Raw genomic sequence first — 9,509 nt, 5'->3', positions numbered from 1 at the left:
ATTAGAGTAGTAGAAAACAAATGTTATCTTGCTATATAAGAAAGAGAAAGCAAGCCCACTCAGCTTATTATTTACAGACCTATCTCACTGCTTCCAACTCTATCCATAATAGATAATGAATAAATTGGTTCACAAGCAACTGTTTAAGTACTTGGAGTCAAACAACATACTGAATGACGCTCAGTCTGGATTTCATTCTCATTATTTCACTGTCATTGCACTAAGAAATTGTTGGAGACATTTTCTCTGCTCATGGATCAAAGACTATTTATAGGTGCAGTATTTATTACCCTGTTAAAATCCCTCTTGACATGACTGACCATTCTCACATATGAAAATCCATTTGAAATCAGTTCAAATAAAAGTAGCAGACAATTGGTTTCATTCACGTTTGGCCTTCCAGAAACCAGATGGGTTGCATTAGCAATGAACGATCATGTATGCAATATAATACTATGAAGTCTTGTAACTGGGCACCATATTGGCCATTATATGTTCATTGAAGGCTGTGGTGCACATTAAAAGGAAGACACAGTTCTTCATGGTTAAAACATGTATAGTGGGGCCAAATCTCTATTAAAATAGAAAGCAAGTCTGACACCAGAGCCTTATCACTTGCAGAATCTCATATTTTTTTTTCCCTGTATGCCTCTAGAGATGTATACACACAGAGAAATCCAGGAACAGCATCAGTGGAATTATGTTTTAGAAAGCAAAAAAACCTAGGTGGAAGAAAAGATTTGAGCAAGGATGAGGTACTCAAGACTGACCTTATAATTTCTTGCTCTCACCAGTGTGTTAAGCCATCAAATATCCCAGCTGGTTTTGTCACAAGCAAAATTAATAGAATTGTCTTTATGTGATCAAGAATATATAACTCACAGAGCAAAAGACAATATTTTATTCTGAGGCTCGACTTGCGCTGCAGCAGGTACATTCAGCCCCACTACCCTTTTCTGAACATTGACTAAGTCTCCTTCTTGTAGAAAAGCCCTACTGCAGCAGGAATCTTCACAAGAAAAATTTTCATGTGACTGTCACATAGACAAGTCTCTAAAGTCTAATTCCTAAATGACAGAAGAACCTAGCCACCATGATTGAAGTTCTGCTTTGGTTTACTGGTGATACTGATTCTGTTAAATTTGCTTTCGGTCAATAATGGCCAAATGGGAACTATAAACTCGTTTGAAAGAAGGAGCAGACTGGTGGTGGGAGGTCTGTCATCACCTATGTCTGTCTCCATGCCACCACTTCAATGAATTCCCTAAATCCTTTGGAGGAGAGCAGCAGTGACCCTATGGTGAGAAAATGGCAAAGACAGGAAGAGAGGATGTCTAAAGTCCTTTTGATTTCCTCTGTCTGCCAGTAAATTGGTACATACAAAGCAGAGGTATTACAATGTGCAGACATATCCACAGCAAGGTCCGTCAGAGTGACTGCTGAGCAGCTCAGGTTCTCGTGGTGTCCTTATAGCACTAGCAATGTAGAAGTCATCACCATGCAAGGACTGGAAGTGAAGATCTGACAAGTCCATCCCCCTTGGGGTGACTGTTTGTTTGAGCTATTGAGGGGAATAAACCTCCTGGGCGGTTAGGGAAGGAGGGGCTGTGGTGTGATGTCACCTAACGGCGGTAGAAGTGTGGGCTATTGCTGTGCCAACAGATGAGCTTTTGGGGAGACTATTTTTAGTCTAATTGTTTTCTGAGCCATTAACCAGAAACATTTTTGGGTTGAATCATATTCAACAAGACTTCAGCATAGCAGCTTGGGTGCAGTCTTAGTCTGAAGAAATTCTAGGTTTGGTATGACTCAGATGGGCTGTGAAGTGAAACTGAAATACAGATCAGAAATATAAACTGGAGGTCTGCGCATCTGGGTGCCATTCCTGATTTCAAGAGAAACTTGATAAGCTTTTTTCCTGTCATCGTCTTTTTTTTACTGAGGATTACAGGTTTATGAACTTCTAATTCCATTTTGCACTGTCTGGCTGTATGCTGTTGTAGGTACACAATGAATGGGAGACAGCAAGGTTAGAGACAGTTGGAATTCAGGCTATGTGCATTTGTTCATGACTTCTCAGTCAAAGAATGGACACTGATAAGTCATGACTCCAGCTTGTTATTAATATATATATATAGGGTTAACTTTAAGCATTAGGAATTTTTGTTGAAAGTCTGAAGACCCTGATATTTAAAGTACACATTTCATCTCCCCCTCTCCTCTGTAAAACAGAGTGGTGATAGCAGTGTTATGGTCTGGTATTAGATTTCGGTTCTACCTTTCTTTTTTCTGTCAGGCCTTGACTGTAATTCAGACTACTTGCAAATAAAAGAAAATGCCCTTGCAGGTTCCTTTGACCTTGTGTTTGTATTCTCTTTAACTTCCTTAGGTCCAGATGCAAAGTAAGGAAGCAAGATAAGCTGGTAGCTGTACTCTTTATTAAGGGCATAGGAGGAATCTTAGCTCTGTCTCCCCTCCATTTGGACAGAATAACTGATTCTGTGCCAAGAAGGAAATTAATTCTTCTAACACAAGGTAACAAGAAATTACGGCTCCCAACCATGGAAGGCAGAATGAAGGGAAAAGTGTGTCTCTGAAGAACAATGTTTCTTGGGATTGTGACTGTATTGTGTTTCTTGGGACTGTTCCTGCTGCTGAAACAGGCAGCCCTCCCTTTTCAGGGCTGGTCTATAGAGTTGCAGCTGAGCCATAAAGAGATCAGGCTGCTGCAGCCTAGCCACACACACACCTGCAGAAGAGCCACATGTCACACTGGAATCAGCAGCAGCTTTGCCTGAATAGAACATCCAGGACTGGGCCTATGTGCTTAAATAATTTGATTTTTTTTCTTTTTTTCCTGAAGAATAGACAGGTGATCCCTCCTTTAAATTTAATCTGTGACTTGAGTTTGGACAGAAAGGATTCATATGAGTAGACGCCTGATGAAGGAACAAGGGTCAGAATTCACCAGTAAGGACAAGGGGCTTATAAATTCATATATTTAATTTGCTGATGGAATTCAGCAGTACCTGGTGTGTTAGAGTCTAGAATAAAAATTGAGATATCTGTTGATCTCTTTGTTTGTTGTCCCTTGTGGACTGCAGTGATACTGAAGGGACAAAACAGGGCGGTTTATTACTTCATTTTTTTTCCTTTGAATTCTTAGACTAATTCAATAATACCTGACATGATTTGTAGGTTTGTTCTTCATTTTTTTTGTCTGTCACTGAAATATATACGTATCTGTAATGGATTTCTGTATAGAATATGTATCAGACCTCTCGCTTTGTATCTTTAATCAAGCGCCTGTCTGTTTAGGCATCTCCTAGGAAAGATTCCTTTTCTGACATCTTTATCTTTTTGTTCTGTGAGATTCCATAATGAATCTGGTTTTGTACTATCTAGAATTAATAAGAATTGTAGACAAGTTTTGTCAGTTCCTCCTGTTTACTTTCCCTGCAGTTGTGATAGTTTGCCTTTGATGTCATAAATGTCATAAACTTAAACATCTTAAAAATTCATTCCGAGGACTTTATCAGCTGAATGCTAATATCCTCCATATTTTTACCTAAGTTACCAAGTTAGCTGTGCGATTTATCTTTATGCCATGTTCTGTACTTGTATGCTTTCTCCAGTGTGCTAAGAGGACAGTATTTATATCTCAGTAATTAATTAATGGTGAAGTGTGTTTAACTTCTTATTGAAGTGTTGGGTTTGTAATTGAGTGGAGTATTTCAGTCATGGATGTAAATGAGATCAAGCACCTAAAAGAGTCTAAATGCTTTTCCAAATCTATTCTGAAAATAGATTCCATTATTCTGAGGAACCCTGTGAAAGGTTCCCTGGAAGGTTGAAAATCTCATGCGAGCTTGGGCATGGAGGCTGTTGCTCTTGCTCTGAGTGGGCCAGCAGGAGAGACAGAATCAAACAGTTGACCAGAAGTCATGCAGAAAAGAATTAGTGGGCATGCTGTAACTCAAAAGTATTTGCTGAGCAGCAGATGCTTCCCCTCAACTTCCATCACTTTCCTCTGACCCTGTCTGCTGCCTCTATACTCACACCTCCTGCACCCTCATTCTTTGGCTGCTTCCAAATGCATACCAGGCCTGTATCCTGCTCTACATGTGTGTTTTTTTCCTATGGTTCATCATATTTCCTATATTCCAACCAAGCCACCAGAATCCAGGTAAAGAAAGACCATTCTGACCTTTTAGCTTGATGTTCCGTGTAACAGAGATCACTTAATGTCATGCAGTAATTTTTTAGTAAAAGGAATGATTCTTCTCTGCTAGCTGAAGAAGGGCTCTGTGTAGCTTTTCTTTCTGCAGCTTCCCATGCTTTAAACAGTACTGTTTTTCTCTGCCATCTTCCTTTATGTTTAAAAGTCTGCCCAGTAAGGAACATGTGTTCTCAAAGCAGACTCTGCAAATATGAAAGCAGGGCTTTGCTGGCAACAAAAAGGAGGAAAAAAAATGGAGAAATAAGAATTGATTATGAAAAGATCCTTTGATATTGGTGAAATGGAAGGGCTCTTCCAGAAGGAGCAAAAGATGGACAAGTAGCATGATATATTTTTGTGTCTAATAGAATGTTTCACAGTTCCTCATGAAATGGCTGATTCAAGAATAGTATAATCCCACTGCACATTGCAGTGACTATACAGACTGTATTTCTGCTTCAGTACTAAATTTTTTCCTCATTGGCCATGCTTTTGAGAGAAGCTCATAGTGCTTCTTTTCATATCTTGAACTTTTTGCATACAGAAATTTTAAAACAAGAATAGAGGGTCAAAGAAATTTTATTTTGGTGAGACTTTCTAGTTTGTATACCTGCAAGAAAACTAGTGCTTGGAGAGATACTTGGAATTTTTGTATCAAGCCACGGAAATATAATTTCTGATTTCAGGAAAACCATCCAGACCGTATCTTCCTTCTTTCAATATTAGCAGTTCCTTTGTATACAAATAAACTTCATTTTTCTCAGCTTTGGAAAGATCCGGGGTTTAGGGAGTTTGTGGAGTGGACTCCAGGAATGATTTCTTCATGGAACAAGTTAATGCAAGGAGATTTTAAATTTCTGTACAAAATTCTGTCCCCTGAAAACCAGACAAAATACACAAGGGATCAAACTTAAGAAAAGCAGAAAATCCTATTCTGCTTTTAGGTTAACATTTGGACTATATTATTAAATATGCATGAACTCCCTGAATATAAATCATCTGCTGAAGGAAGGATGGCAAGTCAAAGTTCTGACTCTCATCTTCCACAATTTCTTTCCAGACAAAGTTTATAGGGAGAAGTAAAAACTTTTGTTAGCCTAAATGAAGTAGTTGAAAACAGCAGGCAAGATTTTTGGCATAGAAAACCTCTTGCAACAGCCATAAACTGAATATGCTGTGGAGAAATGTACATAGGAACTGGAAACTTGTGGACCTTTATCTCCAATTGCAGATTATTAAAAAGGCAGACAAACTGGCAAAACAGAAGCAAAGACAAGGCTTGGTCAGTGCAGAGGTAATTGCATGTGCTCCTCTGGTATCCCCCGAAAGAAATTAGTGCTCTCTGCTTCTGCTGGCCAGAAAAACATGTTGCTGCAAGAGTTAGTTTAGTGCAAGCAATCTTCCTGACATGCTTTCAGCTGCTGCCTTGGCTTTGAAATGTGGAACAATCGTGTTATGCTCAGATTAGGGGAGAAAATATATATAAATCAATTAATGATTAGTAGTTAGTAACATGTGCTTTCCTTTTGGAACAAAAGCACTCAGGAGTAGTGTGTCAGCAGAGGTTGTTTCCGATGCAGGTTTTAAGGTGAGATTATTTCATGTACAGAAAGATCGAACTTTAGAAATTCAGCAACTGAAAATGATTGGTAATATTTAGTAATTTTTGTATTATATTATAGTTCCAAAGCTTGGAAAGAAGGTGTTTTTTTCTGTTTCTTTCATGTCTGGTCCTGTGGATAAAGAAACTGTATAGAAACAATTACAGCTTTTTTTAGTTTTGCCATTGACTGCAGTGGAAGGAACATTGCGTCTTTTGACAGAGAATAGGCTTTAAATCTTGCAGGTGACCATATCAACAATTACCTTTCCAAATGGAAAAAATACAGCTTTTCTCGTGTAACAGAAACAACCATGGATTGTAGGCTATGTTTTATTTCTTTGATTCTAGATATCACACAAATTGAAGCCGACTTTAACAACTCCATCCGCTTTGCTTGTACTTCAATTATAAAGGAGACGCTTCCCTTTGTTAAGCTCCTGTCAATTGCTGTTTCTTTTTAAAAACAAAACAATCGGGGGAAAAACGGTTGATAGGCCACAAATACGTAGTCATCGAATTGCTAATGTAACTAATGTAAAAAGTATGTGAAGCTAAGAATATATGTTCATTTACTTCTTGATGTGGTTATAGATTGAAGAATAATTTGTTGACCTGCTTTTCCCAATGCCTCATTTTATAAAGATTATAAATAAATTGTGGCTGAGCATAGAAGTAAATTAAGTGTTCAGATGTGGTGACTTTAAAATGTATTTATGGAATTAACTTCGTCTTGATATATGTGTGCTGGTGTATTATGAAATGGTAGGCAGTTTGCCTCCCTATGCATTTGTCAGGAGATGACCTCTGATATTGTAAGTTTATTTCCTTCGCAAAATCCTCCTTTCTGCTGCTATGAGACCATCCATATCAAGTCTTAAAAAAGTTTTCATCTATATTTTCCTCCCTGTAAGGCCAGAGGAAAAAAGCATAGATTGTTGTACGTCCTTGTAATCTGTAGAGTCAATCTTTGGGGAAGCTAATGCTGGCTCCTGTCGTGCTGGTGGCTTTTGTGAAGGGGGATGCTTTTCGCTTATCAACAAGTTTGACAACAGGGATATATTCAGTATAAAATACCTTGATTTCCTGAAAGTTCAGTTTCAGTGAAACCAGAATATGTACGTGGTAGTAGACTGTTATTGTGACTTTACATGCCATGATATTTTGGAATACAGATTACACGAGGGACAGAGGTAACGAACACGTCCCTGCATAGATCCACCAGCACTTCTCTCCAAATGGGGGGGCTGCCACTTGCTGTTCTCTCACTTTAAGGAAAAAAGGAAGAAAGGACAGAGCGACTCCCTCCGCGGTGGCTGCCACTGCCTTCTGCTTGATCTGCCAGAGCTTGCTAGATTTGACGCCTGTGTCACTCTGAACTTGGGAACACGATTAATTGAAACTTTTAAAAAGAGATAGCAGCAATGTAAATAAATTTTACAGTAAGCTGTAATGGTTTTAATACCATGAATGTTGATAGTGTTTTTCTACAAAGTCTCAGGGCACTTTACAGCTGTGCTACTAAAACAGGAAAAGGCATAAAATATAGAAGCTGTGGGGGGAAAAAGGGACCCTAATCCTGTGTGACTCTGAAGTGTAGATCAGGGCCTTATTCATTGTTAACTTCTGGCTAAGCTTATAAATATATCTGCACACATAAAATAGTTATTGTTGCTTTTGTGGATGTGGGCTAGAACTTTAAAGCAAATTTCTTAGTCATTAACAATCTCTCTGTACTCAAGCTATTAAATAGACAGTGATTAATCATAAATGATTTAATAAATCTCAAATACAGAGCTTGAAAGAGGGCAATGCCCAGGAAATTGAAGCAGAAACAGGAGTCTGAATAACTATTTGCGTGGCATAAGTGTGTGTTACAGTGCGTCCGCTAAGGCTCCAGTTCTGCGGTGCCTAGTCATATATGTAATTTCATAGAGATTTTCTTCTGGACTCTAGTTAAAGATGTATTTTTATGCTGGCACGTGGCCACAGGGCCCTGGACACCTTTCTAGGCATAGCATGCAACAAACGCTGTCCATGCGTGTATCTGGTGAGAAGCTTTCTCTGGCCAATGCTGTGAAACATGACCGGTGTCTTTCCAGTATTCTACATGTAGGAGATGTTCGTATTCTCTTCACAGTCCTAGTAAAAACTCAACAATTTCCAAACCTTTTCCTCTCAGCTTCTCCCTTTCCATTCCACATCTGATCTAGCAAGTCCTGTGGTAGTGCCTGAACAGCTGATTTAGCTGCCTGCACAAGATCTATCCGCAGAATTTTTAATACGCACCAAGATTTTTACTTACTGTAACAGAGGCTTGATGGGATATGCTGGAATATTGATGGAAAAGGGATAAATCTTGTTCAGGAAGGTCAGGTAAAAAAAAAAGCGTTACTTTGAGCTCCATCATTTTGCAGCTGCAATCTTTGAAAAAGGAAGGAGGGAGACAGGCAAAAAAATTTAATAGATTCAAGAGATTAGAACCTTTCGGATCAGCTGGGGCTGCTGAACTTCAATCAAGGACAGCAAACAAATGGTCTCTAGTGATGTCTGAGCCATTATTCATCAGGTCTAACTAGCAGGAGGTGGATGAGATACCAAAAAACAGACAAAAACCAAATGCAGTGTCTGTCTTCAGAAATGAGGCAGCTCAGCCTCAACCCTCAACAAAAAAACCCAGGAAATAATTAAAATACTCATAAGCAACCCCAACATAGCAAGGAAATGCATAACTGCTAGTGTGTGTTTACTGAGAACACATCACATTGAATGAATCTAATGTCCTTATTGTAATAGAGTGGCATGTTTTGTGGACAGGCAAGAAGCTGTAGGTGCTAGATGGTGTGAGAACGTCGTTGAGGCCAGCCTGTTTTCATGGCATTCTTGCAAGCCGGGGAGGGAAATGCTGGACCTATGGCTGCTGGAGTGCAAGATGAGCTGTACTAATGTATTCAGAGTTATTATCAATAGTTCACTTCAAAATAGGGGAAAACTTGTCTTCAAAGCTGGAGGTAGGAGTTATACTGAGTCACAAGCCAAACAGTAAGTGACCAAGATCACACTGTTGTACAAAAGCAACAGAGAAAGTCAAGGCTTTGAGACACAGAGCTTGCTGTTTTCTCTTGCAAGTACAAGTAACTCTTGTGCTGGTAAAAGATTAGCTGAATATATAATGCTCAGTTTTGGGTACTGCACTGAGGATAGATACAGACCAGCGGCAGGAATCATCTGAGCCTTGTGAACAAGGTGTGTAAAGATTGAATGAGACAAACCAAAAGTAGTTTAGAGGGTGGAGGAAGGGAAAGCTGATGGGGGATACACAGCTTCTGAAAACTTTAAGGATCTTATAGGAAAGAAGGGTCTAAGCTGTTTTCTGTATTCCAGGTGGTAGGACAGATTGCAACAAGCATAAACTGCAGCAAAAAAGATTCACACTAGACGTTAGAAAAAAAAACAACAGCAAACTTTCTAATGATGCAGATAAAGCATCATTGGAATAAATTTTTCTGAGGTGGCTGTAAAGTGTCATCAGAGATCTTTAAGGACTGAATTAGACATACTTTTGTCAGGCATGACATAAGTATATTTGAGCCTTCCTTAAGGCAAGGAGATAGACACAATGACATTTGAGTCCATTCTTTCCTATTTTCCTTTGATTCTATTAATTACATTAGGAGATCATGGTGTACT

The sequence above is a fragment of the Opisthocomus hoazin genome, chromosome 4 (assembly GCF_030867145.1).
Source record: "Opisthocomus hoazin isolate bOpiHoa1 chromosome 4, bOpiHoa1.hap1, whole genome shotgun sequence".
In the NCBI taxonomy this organism is placed as follows: Eukaryota; Metazoa; Chordata; class Aves; order Opisthocomiformes; family Opisthocomidae; genus Opisthocomus; species Opisthocomus hoazin.
This window is presented reverse-complemented; position numbering follows the sequence as displayed.